Source organism: Stegodyphus dumicola, chromosome 5, assembly GCF_044657685.1.
Source record: "Stegodyphus dumicola isolate Sdum_Otavi_A_Nest chromosome 5, ASM4465768v1".
NCBI classification, from domain to species: Eukaryota; Metazoa; Arthropoda; class Arachnida; order Araneae; family Eresidae; genus Stegodyphus; species Stegodyphus dumicola.
Genome location: NC_140772.1, coordinates 113,422,809 through 113,443,723, shown reverse-complemented (window position 1 = coordinate 113,443,723; position 20,915 = coordinate 113,422,809). Strand labels below are relative to the sequence as shown.

General features: G+C 32.1%; 2 long non-coding RNA genes across 5 annotated transcripts in view; one reads left to right on the top strand and one right to left on the bottom strand.

The window, feature by feature from the left end:
- The window catches only part of LOC118186347 (uncharacterized), a 294,871-nt gene that overhangs the window by 48,654 nt on the left and 225,302 nt on the right, over nucleotides 1–20,915 (top strand). For all 3 annotated transcript variants that reach the window (XR_015041194.1, XR_015041196.1, XR_015041199.1), the window contains exon 2: nucleotides 17,761–17,895. This is a non-coding gene — a long non-coding RNA (uncharacterized LOC118186347). The remainder of the gene's footprint in view (nucleotides 1–17,760; nucleotides 17,896–20,915) is intronic.
- The window catches only part of LOC118187111 (uncharacterized), a 274,560-nt gene that overhangs the window by 104,776 nt on the left and 148,869 nt on the right, over nucleotides 1–20,915 (bottom strand). The gene's annotated exons all lie outside the window — the stretch shown is intronic.

Genomic DNA, 20,915 nt, shown 5'->3' with positions numbered 1-20,915 from the left:
TAAAAAAAGAAGTTTGAAAAAAATTTCTGGTTACGTGCGCATTCTAAATAAGAAAATGGGAATTCCAATATTTTTAGCTTCCAGAGTTTGAAAATTCAAAAAGTAATGAAGTTATGTTTGAGAGGGAATAAGTATCAAATGTCTATTTTTGATATTTAGTTATTTTACATTTTACTGTTTTTAATATCACCGTGAAGTTAGTTTCTATTATTGTTAAAATACTTTTGTTTAATAATAATTGCAATCAGTAGAGTAGGCAGGAAACTTGCATCCATTCACAATGTATAATTTGCTTGAAGACGTCAAATGTTTTCATAGCGCTTCATCCTATTTAATATATTAAAACAAAGGGCATTTGATGTCGAACTGTAAATATTTTCTATTCTGTAATGAATATTTGAAATGTATAAACTATATCGGCATTTTAAATAAGGATTTATATAAAGATTTAAATATACAGAAGCATTTAGAACACATCCCGAATTAAATGTATCCATTATTTCATATTTATATTATTTCCTGTCTTTACTCATCTCGACTTTAATACTGAGTTATACATTTTTAATTTATGGTATCTTCGAGAAGCTTTCTCCTTTAAATAGATGCTTTTCATCTCACTTTCTTTAGAAGTACCTTGAAAATGTTGATTCAGAAGGAAATAGGTTTATTTGGTTAATTATTAGGAATACTTGTTTCGTTCTCAATTTAATGCAACGGATAGTAAATACATTTACTTCCGTTAGGCAGATGTTCATAATATTCAGATTTAGTATAATGCGAATCAAAATGAACGCTTCCTCGTATTTTTTAAGTGTTTGAAAAGAGTACCTCTTAAACATTTGTTATGCGAATATTCATATATTCGTTAGAAATAGCGATTGTAAAAGTAGTTATGTACCTTTGTAAATATTATATTTCTGTTTGCATTAATAATCTATTATGAATATATAAGATAACAGTCAATAAAAAATAAATCATATAAACAGGAAATTATGCATATTACTCTGGAAGCAGTTACAGTTATAAAGTAAGCTTGTTTAGCTCGTTATGGCAAAGCACATGAGAAATCTAACCGAGAACTGATGAGCCTTGACGGTGGATTTGTTTAATAGATTGATTTATTTATAAATAAACAAGTTAATAGTAAATAAGTTTATAATAAGTTTAATAGTTTGGTTTATTTATATTATGGTGGAGGGATATTTCGCTAACGAAATGGTTTCCTTCATAGAGGACCTTTCAATGGAAACTGAATTAGAGTTGAATTAGCTGTCTTCAGCGGTTTTACCGCTTGGCCAGCGGTGGGCCGAATATCCCTTTCGCTGGTATCTGAATTAGAGTTAAACTAGTAGTCTTCAGCCCGTTTGGCCAGTGGTGAGACGAATTTACTAAGGAAAGTTGGATTATATTATGTGTTACATGTACGAAAACTATGGAAATGCAAATACAGCCAGTCCTTGTTCGGGATTCATGCTTGGGTAAAACTACCAGAGATAAAGCTCGTCAAATTATTGCGAACGCCAAAAATGCCGTCTATGTTTATTATAATGTGATATATAATGATTATTATAATGTGAACCGTCTATGTTTATTATAATACGGATATACACATGAGACTGTAAAATAGAAAGGGGGTATATAACTATTAAAAGTTGACGGCTCGTAATAATTTACGTTCCTTTTTAATCATGTGATACGACGGGTGCTCGTTAAAGCGGCACATGTGAGGTCATTATTTTGCATTTTTTTCCGCTTGACAATGGCGTTATTGGTCATCTTTTAAGTCTTCCACAGTAGAATTCGCTCTTTTTTTGTTGATAACATAAAAATGTTTAATTAGGTAAATTTCAACTTTTAATTTATCGTTAATTTAAGAGAAATGTTGTTTGAATTTCGAGAAAATCTGATGGTTTACCCCAAAAAAGCGCTCGCATCTTGACTAAGTGTCAGATATTTTCTAAATGCATATTACCTATTATGAAATCAAGGCTAGTTTGAGTTTTAATCTAATTTTAAGATTCTCATTTATGTAGGAAGATGTTTTTTTATGGCGATAAACCATATCCTGTTTAAATATGCTGTAACGTTGTAAGGTTAAGATGCTCATATTTACGGCATGCTAGTGAACTGTTATCTGTCTTATAGAGAGTGTCTTCTTACAGAACTCTTCAAAGAAAACGGATTGGTATAGTCATAGAATTTAATGTTTAATCTATAAGCAACCAAGCAAAAAAGAAGGCTTGGGGTAGAAAAAAGAATTTTTTAAAAGCTGTCTGCTGACGACTTTTGTTTCTAAAATGCTACCTTAGATCATTTTCATTTAAAATGCGTTGATCAGAATTTATTCGAACACATCGCTTCTATAATAGAATATTTTAAATTTCACTTTACTGCCCATCTAATAGTACAGAATGTTCCATAATTTAAACACATTTTATAAAATCCATCACAGGAGTCGTAGTGTACAGTTAGCATCTGAAGACTTATCACAAAGACGGATTTGGGTGTGAGGTCTATAAAATACATTTGAGTTTAAATTTTCGTGGATAGAGGGTTATGCAACTTATTATTGCGAAAGTGTGCAGTGTTAAATGCTTTGAAAGTGTGAAACTGAGAGATTATAATTAATTGCTACATTATTAAATAATTGTAATGCAACCGCAATAAAATGCAATGCAACCGCAAATAAAAATAAGTGAGTGGTCTATGATTTTCTTACCCCGTTCTTATAATGTGGTCGGTGAAAATTGGAAGTGAAATGTATCTCCAAGCAAATCCCTCCTTGTGGTATGTCTTCAAGTGTGAAGAGTGGGAAAAGACTTTGACTACTACCCTTTAAAGGAGCTTTCTTCGTAGGTGTAGTTAAGAGTAAGTTCTTGCTATCCAGATTAGAACGACAAAAACGCATTTTTGTGTTGTTGCTTGTATAGATATATTGGATACTCTGTAGAAAATGCAAATAATGTGTTTGTAATTACTGGTGTGCTTTGCGTTTTTACGATCCTCGGTATTTGGATTCTCATTCATAAACAGACTCAAAGGCTTTGAATACATACATATACACTGGTGTGCAAAACTTAAGCAACAGCAGGGTTTTTTGTCATAACTCCACGAGAAATCAACTGAGAGACATGAAATGCAGAAATGAAGGAGAGTATTATGTACGTAAGGGGACGACGAAAGCATCGGAGCTAAAAAAGGAATACAATGCATACGGTATGGAGTCAAAGAAAAACAAGCTTTATTGAACGCATAGTATCGTGACTCATGATTGTCTATCCAAAAGAAGAACAACAAGGAGATGTTCCTTAATATGGGATATGCCCTCCGCTCACTGCAATGGTTGCTTCGTAGCGTCTGCGCATACTCAGAACCAGCTGGTGCAACATTTCTTGCGGTAGGAGTGCCTTTTCCTCAATCAGCGTCTGTTTGAGTTGTTGGGTGTTCTCCGGAGGATGTAAGCGTGCTGGAATGCGTCTCCCCAAAGCATGCCACACATGTTCGATGGGATTTAAATCTGGGGAGTATGCTGGCCAATCCCTTCGAGTGATATCTTCACTTTCCAGTAGCTCCTCAACAGCAAGAGTCCGATGTGGCCGTGCGTTGTCATCCATAAAAATTAAGTCTGAGCCAATGGCACCTCGGAACAGACGCACATGGGAAAGGAATACCTCCTCACAAAAGCGATTCCCGGTTACAGACCCTCTGTTGAAAACGTGGAACTCAGTTTGCCCTTTCAGCATAATGCCTTCCCAGACAAGAACTCCAGGACCACCGTTACGGTCGTTACGGTGTCTTTCCTTGATGTTACTGGGATAAAACCGGGTCTCAACCTCTCTCCAAATCAAAACGCGTTGAGAATCGTTTCTGGTACTGAAGCCACTCTCATCCGTAAAAAGGACACGACTCCATTGATCAGTTGTCCAGTTTTTATGCTCTGTGCACCACTGTAAACGGTGGCGTTGGTGACCAACTTTCAACGGGAGACAGCGTTCAGGACGAATAGGCCCCCTTTGTGAAGACGTCTGGTCACAGTAAACCGCGACACTTGTCGCCCCGTTTCTGCACAGAGTTGCTGAGCAATGGTGCTTGTTGACTGCTGTCAGCCTCTTTTCGCCTGCAGGACGACATAGGTCATTCCCTGCAGTTGTCGTCCTCGGGCGGCCACCACCAACCTTTCTAACAGCTGTACCTGGAAGCGCGCGAAACATTTTTGTCGATTCCGAACTCAGCAGCTACGCTGGTGACAGTACGCCCCCTCCAGCTTTCTGATCAATCTTCCACGTGTGAAGTCGTCCAGGTGATTTCTTCTAGCCATATTTCACGAACTGACTCACTGGCACTTGCAGCGAATATGTTGAATTGACTTAGGTCTATAATTGACCGAGCTATTGCGAAGAGCAATGTTGCCTGTTCCAGAATTAAAGCCCAAGGGCACTTGACATAAAGAAATCCGGACGTGGAGAAAATCTCAGATGAGAAAACGGAGAAAAGGGGAAGAAGAGAAGTACCAAAAGGAGCAAGACAATCCAATCGGACCAGTTCGCAAAACGTGACGAGCGATCATAGCTTTCAAGGAGGACCCAAGACAATGCAAATCAATGACAACAATATGGAAAGATACACTACAGCAATAGTTCCAATAACAAATTCAAATACAACTAAACAACCTCAATCAATAGTGCTAAATACAACACAATACAATACAACTATACAACACAATTTTAAAACAACTATTCAACGCAATACACTACAGCAACTCAACAACAGCCTAATCAGCCTATTTACAACACTACTATATCATCAAAATGCGAAAAATCTCACAGCATTAGTATATGTTGAATTTCGTCTCCGTCCTTCCTTTTATTCTACTGTTGAGCTGCACGCGCCGACATCTCGCGTTTTGTGTACACTCAGGTCGCCTCTAAAGTTTCGTTCCTGATATTTGCATACGCATGACGTTTCTACTGACTTACGTGTTTATTGTACTGATCTCCAGACCTCATTTTCTGCAATTTCATGGCTATCTGCTAAATTTTTACATTGTTGCTTAAGTTTTGCACACCGGTTTATATTTGAGAACATAAAGTGCAGTGTATTCCCAGACATATATTTAGCGCATTATTTACATTTATTGGAAACCAAAACCGATTTGCAGGAATAGCAAAAAAGTGTGCTGCTTATTCCAATATTTTCGATTTGTCACAGAACTTTGGTATTTAGTACGCCGAATACGCCACCCTACATGTTATATAATTATTTTATATTAATTTTTATTTTAGAAAATACTGACGCCACTGTATGCTTTATGGCGATATGTCTATGCCAGAATGTATTAAAGTATTTTAAAAAATACTCAAGGTTAATGCTTTAGCATTAATCTTGAGTGTTTTTAAATTGATCTTGAGTATTTTTAACTTAAGTATGTTGTTATTTTAAAAATAAAATATTACATTTTGATACTCTCGTCAAATGTGAATTTGAAAGTGTAGTTTTCTTGGTTGTAAAGGGTTACAAAAACTATGAAGACCGGCGACAGTGATATAAAAATATACATATTTAGTTGAATGGGTTCGCATTTTGGAATGAAATAAATTTGTCCTGAAGTTGCTATTGTTCTTTTCAAGACGTACTCAAAACTAAGTTTTTAAAACCCTCCTTGAAACTTTTACAGTTGCTGTTTTGGTTTCAAAATATGTGTCCTTTAATTTCTTATCAGCTGAAGGATAAAGGGAAAAAATAGCCGTGGACCTCCCCTAGACTGTAATCTAAGAGAGACGCACATTTTTTTACACTTTACGCGTATTCAAGGGAAAGTAAGCTTTCTTCAGTTTCCGGGAGTGCACGGGAAAAGTTAAAAAATTAGTATTTACTGATATCCACATTCTGTCTAGTAAAAGCAATAAAGCACTTACTCGCTTCCTAACTTTTATTCCCATTTTTGAATTGGTCAAACACCAAAAACTTTGCACAAATCCCACGAAAATAGCCAAGTAAAAGAATCACAATGAGAATTGCAGAATCAAGAAGTGCAAATTAAAAGGATTTCATAGTTTTCAGTTACTGGTTTGCTGACGTTATAGGAAATTTAATGTTTAGTACATTTAACGTTGATTATTGTGTGATCGCGTGATGCGCAGCCAACCGCGAAAGGAAAGCGCATTTTCATTACTGTACTTTTAAATTATCAACACCCTTGAGATTGACCAGTAATGTGTATATATAGAATGTTTAAAAACAATTATTCGACTGAATATCTCTTTAAAGATTTTTATTGGCATATGGCTGCCATTTTATAATCAAATAATGTAATTGTGGCGTTATTGATAATCTGGTAGTCTTTTAATTAAAAACATATGGCACTTCTCTTTATATATATTGGGTGAAAAATATTATTAAAATGTTTCCCACTGTCGGAAAAAATAATTAAGCTTTCGAATATAATTTTTTAAAAGATATTTTTATGATTGTAGAATTTATCTATTTAGAAACAATGATTTAAAGTTGCCATTATTTGATTTATTAATTTATTCATTTATAAATGCTGAAATTCAACATTTTGGTTTAAAAAAAATTGATTTCATAGGCATTATTCCATTGGAATAAAGTGGTTGAAATTCTAGTTAAGAAAAAAAAAAAGTCAGTAGTACAGACAGTAATTAACGGATCTTTAAGAAAGGTAGGAATAATTTAATAAATGTAACTTTCTTGATAGAGATCCTGTAAAAAAATTAATAATGTATTTTTTTTAATAAAACTATCATGCAACCAACTTTGTATAGCCCCGCAGGCTACTTTCCTACTTTGTTTCATTTCTTTCAGTGGCGCTTTGCGTATACGGCCAACATTCAAGAGAATTTGAGGTCATGCAGCCTTTTTTTAAAAACCTTGCACACAAACTAATAATCAATTGTTTGCATATTTATTGAATGCCTCCATCAAAGTTCAAATTTGTTTGGTAATTTTGTTCATTTTTAACATTTATTTCGATTGCCTTTAAGCTTTCAAAATGTACTTATTTCCACAGGCAACCATTCATATGTTACTAAGAGAACTTCTTTTTTTTACAAGTTGACTTTTGCCGAAGGTGTTTACTGTAAACTCTGTATAGTAGAGAAAACCGGTGAAGGAAACAAGACTGCAGGCTTTTTTTATTAAGTCCTGGATTGTCACATTTTTTTTCTCTTTAAGGTGTCCTTTGTCGTGAATTATAGCTGTCTTTAATGTCCTTTTTTCCCCACGGATTTGAAAGATGCTGTTAGTAACAATATGGAATATACAAATAAGTGAATAGTGCAGTGAATTAGTTTTTCTTCTTGAATAGTAGTTGAGCCCAAATTGCTCTTTTCACTGTCTGCCTAGAAACTTTTTAGACCGCCATATAATTTGTGAGGATGGTTGCTTTAAAGCTCTTTAGAATTGAGTAACGTTTTGCGTTTGATTTCTTTATTTTACTAAAGCATGATGGAAAGGTAACTTATTATTTCTTATTTCTGAGGTCAAGGTTTTCAGGATTGGTTTTTGTTATGCATCCGTTTTGATATATTGAATCTGATGTAGACAGATGTGTTTATGGTTCTTTTGCCCCTGTTAACCTTATAATAAGCGTACTTATCTGTCTGAGGTCGGAGGTTTCTAAATAGTGGTCAAAGAGCAAACCACTTATACTTACGGGATTTAATGCTTTTCTTTAATGGTTCAAGGGCATAATTATTTTGTTTTAGTAAATCATTATCCACATACCTGTCTTTTTTATTCCTTTTGATATGAAATGTTAGATTATTTTATTTAACAAGTGGCGGCTTGATTTTTCTTATTTGTGATGCTTTAATTATAATTTTATTACTTTTGATTATTTTTATTACTTTAGATTCTCACTAAGCATTTATCGCCTTGTTTTGTGTCATTTAGTGGTACCTCGATGGACTTCCGCATTGAAATATGCCCAACGTGGTATGCGTTCCAATTCGATAAAGCATGACTGTGCCTACTATCCTTGTATACCTCTTCTGAGACAATGCAACGTGCCTATGCACGTTGATACGCCTTTTGCTACTTTTCAGTATTCAACCCGCACTATGACTGTGAATTTTCACATGACTTTTCTCTGCGTAAATGTTTTTATAAATTTGTTTACAGTAAGTTTTAAGAAAGTTAGATGATATGCATATTCAGGATTTGTTCATTGCATACCGTGCGCCGAGAACGTCGGTATTTTTGATTGCGAAAAATAAAGACTCTATTAATTAGGCTAACTTTTAATTGTTAATTGAATTTGATATATATTTATTAATATCATTTTTTTATTAAACTTACTTGATTCCTTCTTCCAGAATTCGAAATTTTATACAAACATTTTTCGAAAAATTTATAAAAAATATTTAAAAATAAAAATTTTAAAAATAAATCACAAAAAATATGCGAATTACATTTGGATTAAGCCTAAATTTATACAAACATTTTTCGAAAAATTTATAAAAACTATTTAAAAATACAAAATCAAAAAATATGCGAATTATATTTGGATTAAGCCTAAATTTTGAATTGAGGAAGAAGGAATCAAGTAAGTTTAGTAAAAAATGATATTAATAAATATATACCAAATTCAATTAATAATTAAGGAGCTAAAATATCTTAAAGTAGATGTATTTCTAAGCATACCTGCAAAACGTTAGATCTTCAAAATTTCAAAAGATATACGTGAATTTATATATTGGGACATTTTGAAATTTGGCATATTTTTTGAAAGCGATGCTAACATCAAATGTGTTTTACGCACTTTGTTAAATTTATTTGAAAATGGTAACGATGTAACTAAGTAGATGTATTTCTAAGCATACCTGCAAAACGTTAGATCTTTTTATTCAAAATTTCAAAAGATATACGTGAATTTATATATTGAGACATTTTGAAATTTGGCATATTTGTTGAAAGCGATACTAACATCAAATGTGTTTTACGCACTTTTTTAAAATTATTTGAAAATGGAAACGATGTAACTTTGTTCCACTCATTCACGATGCAAAAAGGAAAAGGAAAATAAGTTGCCGTAAATTAAGAAGTTCGCTAATTAAATTATTCTTGGTGCAAACTGGGGGGAAAAAAGAAAAAAAAATCTGCCATGATAAATTTTTGAATTTCCCAGTAGTTATATTCTCAGAAATAATGGACACATTCAGAGATGGTTGTGTGAGGTAATTTTCATCAAAAGCGCCATTTGTAACGATTTTAAAATTGATATTAGAAGTTTTATAGTAAAAGGTTTTGAAGTATTTTCGTAGCCTATGAAATTATTGAAATAATAATTAAAATTGCATGCATAAATAAATAAAAATTTACGTTGTTTGTGTTGCCAGCGGTTCAGTCAAAACGTTTCCATCAAGGAATACTTATCAAAATTTTGTGAGGAAACACAGCTGAATGAAACCTGCTCCTCGAAGCATCTGTTCCCTTATGAAGATAATGATATAGCTCTACGAATATCATCTTCACATAAGAAGATAATGGAATTCATTACGTTCAATAAATAATTACTACTTCAGAAAGGTGACGTGCAAACAATAACTAATGTTCCGCTATGTTAACTGCATTATAATTGTCGTAGCTACAAATCTTTTCACTCTCAAAGTTGTTCTGTGCGTGCAAAATATAAATCTTTGATTTATAATTACTCAATAAATTTCTTCACAAAATAGAAGAAATGCATTCGATAGTGTTAGAGAATCACAATGAATTTGCTGTCTGTGATATGATGAATGTTGAGTGAATGAGGAATGAAAAAAATGACATATTTTCGAAGATATTTTCATTGTAAATATTATTATTTGAAAAAAGTATAAGGTACTTCTTTCCGCCTGCCTTCGTAGTGTAACTGAAAGCATACTCGATGCGTATTCGAGAAGTCCAGGGTTCGAATCCCGGCGAGGTCATTGCATATTTTTCATGTCTTCTTCTACAGAAATACCTAATGACTCTTTAGAAGTATAAATATTATTTTTATGAGATGATTTCATTATTTAGTTTTAAGCAGCAAGATGTTTTATCTTCTGAGAAACTAAATAACTGAAATACATATTTAAATTGTATGTAGTAAATGCTGTATCTTTACCGCAAAATATTTAACTGCTGTTTTAACATCTCAAAAAACTGGTGTCAGTTTATATGTTGAATTAAAAAAAAAATCTTCTATATAAAATTTTCTTAAACGGGGTGGGGAAAAAATGTTGAAAAAAATTAAAAATAAGCTGAAGTCTGGACAAAATGCAGGTACTTTTTTTAGTCGAACTCAATCGACCAATGTACCTGTGGCTTAAAAAATACAAATAAAAATCGATTACTTAATGTCAGGACATTTTGAGGGCACACCTAGGTCCCAAAAAATTTTATCGACCCTCCCCCCTATACTTGTCCGAACCACACCTGGCGGTCCTAAAACGATTCATTGATTGGTTGTCACCTCGATGACGTCACCTGTACTGTCGTCATGGAGACCGATGTTATAATGGCCGCCGATTTTCTCTTTACGTATTTTTCTCTTATATCTATTACTGTGCGTTATGGGTATGTGTGTATTTGTGGGTGACTTGGCTTTTATTGAACGCGATTATGATAATCGTGGCGGTTTATCGTTGTTTGATTATCGGTATCGCTGTGCAAATGTTTATTTATTTATTTATTCCGATCGCGCGCGGCGGCTAATAGCTGGGGATCCGGTTGACAATGGGATGCACTGTTGAAAATGTGGAGAAAACGGGCAAAAGGGATTTCCTTAAGTTTTATCTGCTGAGTATTTTAAAACGACGGAAAAGAAAAAAAATTTTAAGCTTCGGCGTTTTTTGTATGTTATGCCAGTTGAAGAGCCGGTGATGTTTTGTTGCTGGTTAAGTTAGCAAACATTTGTTCAAGGATCTTCTGTGTTTGAAAGAACGTCGTTACGTTAGTAATTATTCTGCTGGTGAAATGTTTCATGTAAGACCCAAAAATATATTTGCAGACGAAATTCAGCACCATATTAAGAATGTAAAGGGTTATTAGCAAAGTATATTTCTAAGTGCTGAAGTACGCTCATTTGGTGTAATTTATGCTAATGTAATCGTAAGAAATTTTTTATTTAAAGAAGCAATGCTACTTGTCTAGTTGTACTGTGGCGTGTTTATTTAAATTTTTATTGGTTTAAAAAATATAAAAGTTCTTATATAAAGTACAATGAAACTTTTGGTCCGCAGATCTGCTTAGTTGTCTCATGAAAGCCTAATATCGCGCTATTCAAGTCATGGTGTCAAGGTCCATCATTGATTTAAAAATCATACGAATTATTTAACATTTGGTCCGCATTTCTGCTTGCTGATCTGGTGAAAACATAATATCGCTCTGTTCGAGTCATCGTGTCAAGGTCCATTATTGATTTAAAAAAACGTATATGTTTTTCAACATTTGGTCCGCAATTCTGCTTGTTGGTCTCGCGAAAACATATTTTCTCTATTCAGGTCTTCATGTCAAGGTCCATTTTTAATGTTCTGTCAAATACTTAAACCATTAAATGAAGTATATGATGATAATGGTAAATAAGTGCATTTCCAACCAGATGTGACTATTATAATGCATATTTGCCGTTTTTCTGGGCAGCCACATGTCCCAAGAGGGCCGTCATTGATGGACTTCCGTGCAATGAACAAATAGAATCTTGCAGAATAAAGTTTCCTACATTAAAATGCTATACGACAGTAGTATCTATCTGGAGGCTTCCGATCCGCATTTGGTATCTAAAGCGTTCTTATGCGGCCCTTCAGTTGTGCATTTGTTGCTAATAAGGTGTTGTAAAGGTGTCAGTTATTTGAATTACGGAATTTACATTATTTTCATTTCCATTATAAATGAAAATTAATAACTCACGAGAAAATCTATAAATGGAGCCAATTAATTTAGAATGTAATAAAAAATCTTATTCAGAGATTTGAAGATACAGATTTTATTAACTTTTATTCCATTCCTGTTTGTTAAAAAAAAATCAGTTGCGAATTTTTGCACTAATAATTGCATTTGCACTAATAATTTTGCATTGTTAGAAAGTACATTTATATGTAAGCAGCTTTTATTGACAGTTGAAAATAGATAAGAACCCGATTGACCGATAAACATATGCAATCCGCGATGCAGATAATTTCTAGTTATTCCTTTTCAAGGCTTTTGCAAGCTTCATAACATCAGAATCGAAATGCCGTCAAGTGGCAAGCTGTTGTTGAAGAGGTTTATAATTATTTACATACAAATATATATATTTTTGTTTATGCATCGAAGAAATATTTAATGAATAAGTGAAAGAGATTAGGCTATCGTATTTATTCTCAAGTTTTATACTTCTTGATAAATTTTTCTCTGAAAACTTAGAAAGTTTTCATAATATGCTTAATTTTAAATTAAAACTAAAGGAAGTTATTTCATGATTAATTAAACATGTTGGAAAATTCGAAGGAAATATCAGTCTAAGAATTTAATATTTAGCTGTCGGTATATTTGAATTACAAAGTCTAACAAACTAAAATGTCTGATAGGTACCAAATATTAGATTTCAGATAAAAAATAAATATTAATTATTATTGTTTGTGTATATTTTGATAAATATTAAGTAAGCGAAATTTAAAATTTGTAAAATATTTTTTATTGATGGAACTTTTCATTTTGTTAAAAAATCTGGCCTATCAATTGTTATGAACGAATGTTAATTTGAGACCACTGCTGTATGATATGATATGTAATTTGCATCCATCTGCTGAATAATTAAGTGTTAAAAATATTGGTATAGATTATGAACGGGAAAATCATGTCTTGAAATAAAAAGGCACATTTTACTTTTAAGAGAAATGGCCATAAGGTCTCAATTAGAACCTTAGAAGAATGTAAGTTCGCCTACGGTAGTAACTTCATTTTACCATAGTCTTAAACGCAAAATGTTAATAAAATCCTCATCTTTCTCCAAAAAATGAAATAACTGTTTAATTACCTTAATTATATTATTCATGTGTTTCAGAGGAACGAATTTATTTTTACATACTTTATTTTAAAAGAAGTAATAGGGTTTAGCTCATCAGTTCATTGTACTTAGAGTCGTCTGAAGTTACCTGAAGAATTGAAAATCTTTAGGACTGTCATGAACAAATAAGAATAATAATTCACTGAAGGGTTTTCAGAAAAGTCTTATGATCATACTTTGGAGGCAAAATCTATGTTGTTAATTTTATTATGACAAAACGTTTGAAGATTAAGTGCTTAAAAATAAATGCATTCATGGGAACTTTCTAAGAGAAACAAAACTAAATCATGTAACTCCTAGAGAAAATCATAGGAACTGTAAGTATATAATATCTCAATCTTTCTTAAATCAAGAAAATCCTTTCCGGAGCAGGTTGCACATTTTAAATTATTGATAATTCTGTATGGCAATACCTTTCATTATTATACCTCTGCTAAATACATAAAATTATTTTAGTTTTTGTACTCTTGTAGTTAAAAATTCTGAAAGTTCTTGTATATTTTAATTACAATCATTATCTTTTAAATTGTGTTTAAAAAAAGGTAGCCGGTGAATTCCAATCATCACAGCATTGTATAACACGAGCAGAGTACTGAGTTTCAAAATGTGTTTCTCGCCTTTTTTATTTTTTTATTTTTTGTAATTTTATACAAATTCTAGGTTTTAGAATCACGTTTCCACATTCGAAATTCATTGAATGTGCATTAAATATTTTAGTTAAGCTTGTATTTCATGCCTGTTAGAAGCAACCATTAACGCAGTAACAAAATTTATGGTATTTGATACATTTTATACATTTATCCATTACAAGAGCCACGATTACGTTAATCTAAACACGAACATATCGTTAACTTTACCGAAATACCGTATTGACAATGAGTAGACTTTTGAAATACGCTGCCTGTACTAAATTCAAACGTGTGTTAATTACACTAGTATAGACAGTAAGGAATAGTTCGAGAATAGGCGGCTAGTAAGCTCCCTATTCTCTTAACGAATCGAATAAACGAACGCGCGAAATTCTGTCAGGACTGTGATGTCATTCGTGACATTGTAAATAATAATTAAAGTAATCAGTAACTAAGTGGGGAACTCTTGCCTTAAAGCCTCATTCATCTCTAACATCAAAACTTTTCGCAGAATGCAGATCATAAAATTAGATCATAATAAAGTTTATAATATCATATTGATTGTAATATTGGAATATTAAATTTTGCAATTTTTAATGTATAAAAATAACATCTTGCCTGTTTTCCAAAATAAAAGTCTTAAAACTGAGGGTTCCATTTTAAATTGCTTTACAAATCATTGCCATCCTCAGCTTTAGAACAAAGAATAATTAAATATTTTGTTTTTTCTAATGTTTTTATATATTAATTAGTAATTTTTGTGCTAACACTTCGTATAAACTTTGTGAATAAGCACTTCAGCAGAGCGGGGGGGGGAAGGTGAACCTTTTTCACAACTGTGATCAGTAACAGGTTTTACAGATGAAGATACCCGGAGCAAATCCAGATGTCTTCATAAATTTACATCCCAAAAATAAATAGTATAGCGAATATAAAAATGTGTGGCAATACCTAATAACTTGGTAAACGTAAACATTGATCAGCTGAGTGCGTTCATGCCACACACAGTGTTTTCTGTTTCCCTTTTCTAATATAATATTAGCTTATGATTGCCATCCTTGGCATTTGTCATAAAGAAATGAGTCAGCCTATTTATTGTAATACACCGAGCTTCAGCTTTGTTAAGTCTTTTGAGTGTTTGTTCTAAACTGTGTTCATTGGGACAAATCGTGTTTTATAGAAACCCGAGTCATTGCTTCTTGATCGAGTCATTGCTTACAGGTCATTGCTTCTTGATCAAATATATACTGGTAATAAAGATTTTTTTTATCTTCTTCCTGTATTGCTTTTTCATTTCGTAATATTATTTTCTAATACAAAGCTATGGGCAATCACTTTTTAAAAATTTAATAGTCTCCATCTTTATTTGAAGCTTTTATGGAGCCCATAATTCTTCTTAGTTGATAGTCCTATGCGTATAAATTGTTATAATATGGAACGAGAGTTTCCTGAATAGTTACCTTATAACGGGATGCTAAATGCTAACAGATGGCACATTAAGAACTAATTTTGTACCATTTTCAACTAACCTACAATCGTCATAATAAAAATGGGCTACGCAGGGTGAGAACAAACCGTTGAAGAAGGACGAACGTATTTAATAAGACGGTAATGAAATGATTATTGCTTTCTTGAGGAAGGAAGAATAGTGTCTTCCAGATTGACTTTCCTCCTTTTAATCCTCATTTTAACCCTTTAAGGAGGAAAAGGAGCTTCCCTTATGCAGCTATGGAAATAACGGTTAGTGAAGTTTTCTGAATAAATAATATAAAAGTAATTTAATTAAATACTTTGCAGTTAATTATATACATGAATTGCTTTTCTTTTAACAAATTGAAAATAATTTAGCTAAATTCACTAAAATAATTTATAAATATAATAATTGTAATAAATACATTATTAATATATGCATATGTAAATGTAACGAAACCTTTTTCAGTGATAATTTTTATAAAATAAAGTGTGTATCTGTAATTTTTTGAATTAAACATAAACAACTTGGGAATTTAAATGCTGCTTTTTAAAATTAAGTGGTGTTTTTAAATACACCAGACGTTTATATAAAATGCATTCTACTCAAACGTTAGATTTTAGATATTTAAAGTTGTGTTCATTCATCTGTTACATCGCTTTCTGTTATTTTATGTTACCGCCCATAAAACGTCAGATATAGTCTTCGTTATTATCTGCCACCGCGAATTAAATATTGAACTCACCCCAACTTAAATATTTATCAGTTTCAGCGAGGAATTATTGCTAAATAAACCTGAACATTTAAAAAATAAATACTGATGTAACTCTGTAAAAGCAAATTTGTGTGCATTTAATTAAAATCGAAAATTAAAAATAATAAATCAACTAAAACATTAAACAATTATTTGCTATTTCAGTTTATCCGTTTAATTTAATATACTGAATACCGGTATTTAATGAGAAAACAATTCTGTTAGAGAGTGCGTTGTGAATAACAATTTAATGATAGCTAGAATAACCAATTTCTAATTTGAGAAAAGCTAATTTTGATATTAAAAATAATTGCTTATGTTTAATTAATTTAAATAAAGTTGATGGGAGTATTGCATTAAAGTTGCTGTTGTTGCAAGATTTCATTCTTTAACATTGTTGTAGTAAAACTGATATCTTGAATAATAGTGTTATTTTTAATAGAAAACTGAAATGGAGTTTATGCATCTAATATAGTGTATTTTAATTGCCGTGTTTTCATCATTTAATTACTGTTTTGTTTTTTAATTTATAGTTATTAATTCGTAATTTATTGTTTCATGCTATTGATTTTTATATTTTCTTCCCCCTTCTCGAACTACAAAAAAGGAATTCCTTGTTTATAAAACCTTTTCCTGTTATTATGATTAAGCTATTTTGCTGTTTGTTTGATATTTTTCAAACGCATTTGGATTCACGTAGTCATTCAGAAAATATTTTCTTCTAAGTTTCTGCAGCATCTAAAAGTCTTAAAGCAATGCTTAAAAATTCAGAAATATTTTTTTCAGAATGTTGTTTTTGTGTAGTAGTTAAAAGAAACATCATGTATTCGAGTTACAGACAAACGCTGATTCTTTTCCGTTGATTCAGAAATCATTTTTTTATAAATGTGAATTTTACAGCTTTTTAAAGTAAACGTTTAATAACAAGTACATTTAAATAGTTAAAAAGTAAACGTTTTGAATAGTAGACAGCATTGAGTATATTTTAATTATTCATAAAAAACTTTGGATCTTTTTCTTTATAGAACAACGCTACAAATCGTTTCTCTTGGAAACAGAACACGTGCCATATATTTTTTCTAATAAGATAATGTGAGTCAAACTGACACGTCTAGCGAGAGAACATATTTTCGTAATCAACTGAGTGGCTGTTGTAAAACATCTCTAAACGTAACAATTATACCTAGGTATATTTTAATAAACTAAGAAGGTTTCATTTTCATATCTTTCTGTTGACAAGAACAAGAATGAAATCATAATTTTGTTAAGAGATAGGTATAAACACCCGCTTAGTTTAACATCGGTTGGCGGGAATATCATTCTTCAGGAAGTTGCTGGAACGGTTTGTCCTATAACGAAAACGATCAGATGCCCTTTTTTCTTTGTTTTGATTTTGTATTTTAACACAAGACTCATAATCAATGATAATGCTGAATGTTTTAACAACTTAAAAAAGCATTTCAATCTCCTGAACTTGTACTACATTTAAACGTAACTTTAAATAATATAATTATGATAATATTCAATATTTTTAGAGATCACTTTATGAACTTTGAAAGGTAAAAGATAACTTTATGAACTTTAAAGATAGAACCATCTAAACCATTTAAACATAAATTTATAAACCTTAATTACAGGTGAGTATTTTTACTTAAACTCCACATACGCAACAGTGACTTTACCATTGTTTCTGTACATGTAGAGACAGGAAATCTTTATCGACCCTGATGTTGCATAAATTTATAACCATGCACCTGTTCCAACATAAACAAAAGGTATAGAAATAGTGAATTATTAACCGAGATATAGCATAATTACCGTCCCCATAATATTCTGCGATGTCATTTTAACCTCGTTCCATTTGTTTCATTTTCAGGCAGCGCAAATACCGCTCCGAGAAGGCTGATATCTTCTGTAAAGGTACTCTACGACTAAAGCAGGAAGTTGTATTGACAGACATTTGCGAATGGAAAATGTCAAGTCATCACCGAAAGAGAATGCCATTTTCCTGGTGAGTTCTTTGATTTCATCCGCAATGGTGCGTTCAGGTTTCGTAACGGCGACGCCGCTTTATTTTCCAGCTCTGAAAAAGGCTCGAATATTGGGGTCATATTTTGTGTTGTTGGAACTGGTGAGATAGATTTTTGCTCGAAATATTGTTGACTTTGGTGTCTGGGTAGCGTTAAAAAAAAAAAAAAAAAGAAAGAAAGAAATTTTTTGCCATGTTGCGACATTTTATGCAATGACGGGATATAAGTATTGCTCGTTTTGATTAAAATAATCGAAAACCTTCCTAACCTAGGCAAAAAGCAAACAAAACATATTTTCATAATATTGTTCCAAATGCTATGTCCGTATACTTTTTATTAAAACATTCGTCTGAAAATATAAATTTCTTTGAGTGCATTTCATTTTTCTAACATAATTTACCGTGTATATTTAAAGTTAATTTTAATCTTATTTTTAAAATATTTGGGATATTTATGTTCTTTCAGATTCAACGTGAAATGGATGAATTCAATAAACGTATTTAATATGCAAAGAATTTTGTTATAACAAAGTTTTACATATTAAATGCGTTTATTGAATATATATTTTTTTCTTCTAAGATTATGTGTGGATGTTTGTGTGTAACTATGTGTTTGTGTAAGATATAAAATATGAAGGAATATTGCTAAATTAATTATCAGTTACCTTTTTAAATTCTGCTTTTAATTTGGCTACATCCCTGTCCTGGAATCTGTACTGCGTCACTTACATCTGGAATGGTTCGCAGTGTTGTACTCTGGTCCACTCATCATTTAAAACTGAAACAAGGGAGCCGAATTCATAAATACCCTAGCTGTAGAAATAACCCAGTCTCCTTTCTCCCGTACTGTCGCTTCGCAAGCACGGAATTTGTGCTGCCTTCATCTATGGCTTTAAAAATGAGATTTGTGTATATGGAATTGCGGGGCGCTTGTATGCTGTGAAAACCAACGATATGTGTTTTAAGTAACTAATTATGGGTAAGTGAAGATATGTGTAAAGAATATTTCGAAATAATTTATGTGCTGAACTAGGCACCTTTATCTGCAAATACATCACTCTATCTATGCAACAGTTTCAAGCTATCGTCTAACCTCAAGTTACCTACAGTTAAATCATTACATGTATATATTATTATTATATTTAAATATATATATATTTCTTTCCTTTTTCTTTTTATTATATGTAAATATATATAATTAATTTTTGAGTATGAATTCGCAATCTGTCTGTAAACTGAGAGAATTTACTCCCCATACCACAAACCAGTCGTGATTCTCTCTCAATTCATAGGTACGTAACTAAGCATCCATGGCTTTTCATCACAATAATAAATAGGTCTTTGAAAACTAAAGCAGAATCATTTGTAATTATGCATATATCGCGCTTAAAACCAAAATCTAGTTGCCAAAGGGTTTCGCTGTTTTAGTTTCGTGGTAAAAGTTCGTGGGGATTATTGTTCAAGTTGGAAAATGTTCATTAATCACTACTACTGTAGCCGTAGGGAAACTGTTAAGCATTGCGCCGATACCGACAAATGGTTCTCAACGTATAAAATGCATTTAATATATTCATGAAAAATACACAGTAGCTTTTGGGAATAAGAATATTTCTATATGATATGAAATATCTATTTGGATATTAAATCTGGGTTGCGCTCGTCTTGGGATTTCGTGACATGGAAGAGTGTTGCATCGCGCCAGTAAAGAAGACTTTGACCTTGGGATTTTACAGAATTACAAGTTACCGAGTGAAAAGACGCATTACCAAAATTAAAAGTTAAAATTCGTTTTTTTTACTGTTTATGCAATAATGTGCTAAATTCTCCAATTTGTTTTTCAAAGATAGCTAGTCGATATTGTGATATGTTCTGATACTTCATAAAATTTTGTGGTGTTAATCGGGCCAGCCTCTTGCGCATTTCATGTATGGAATAGGAACAGCGAGGTAGAATTCTTTTAAATAAATATTTTCCTTGGTTATTTTTTGTTTTAAAATCAATGCTTTTAATGAATTTGTATTGTAGTTTATTTGTATTTTTATTTATTTTCCAGACAAAATGTTTATTAAGATATTTCAATAAGCTGTATATACCCTTCATTTTCATGGAATTTCCAATCTCATGTGACCCCCTAAATTCACGTGACATTTTACTCTCCAGTTTTATGTGACCGATTAATAACTTTTAATACAGATACCTTTTCCTCTACTGTTGTTGATGTATAGATTTCGCCTATGCCTGAAAAACAGGCAGGTGTTTAAAGTCAGTCAGAGCAGCACTCATTCAACATTAATCCAACTGGTATTCGTTTGCCATGACCTCTGAACGAATCCTTCCGAGATGAAGGCATGCCCTGTATAAACTAGCAGAGATATGAGTCACGCACGCATTTGTTTGCAGTTAACGAGAAAAACTCCGCAAAGAAAATGCTGGTAATTTTAGATGATTGTTGATTCATTTTCTTGTTGACAGATGTGGGTGGGTTTGATATATCTGAAAATTTGCGAGCGGCCATATTTTCGTAGGAGGAACAAATAAGTGAACGACGCAAAATAAGAGTTTTAAACGCGTCATTACCAATCCCATTTGACTGATTTTAAGACATTTTGTTTATCGATAGGATTTTATTTTCTGCCTAAAGTGAAACGATACGCTTGTTTCGTTTGATGTATGAGTGTAAAGAAGCCCTTTTGCGTTTCAGCTGCACATGCGTTATTTAAATAGCACTAAAGCTTAGAATTTAATACATTTTACGACAAAAAAACTTTTTGAACTCATAACTCACAGAGCGTAATAAATATTTAGTTAAAAGAAAAAAGATACAAAAAAACAGCCCGTATTCGATCATAAATTGTTTAATATCATGTTTGCTTTTCCATTAAATCCAATAAATATTGCAAGGTTGCTCTTAAGGATACAATTTTCCTTACATATCAGTGTCCGTATTTCATCTTACTTATGAGGAAAATTTTGAGAGAACCCACACATTTATTTTTCTGGGA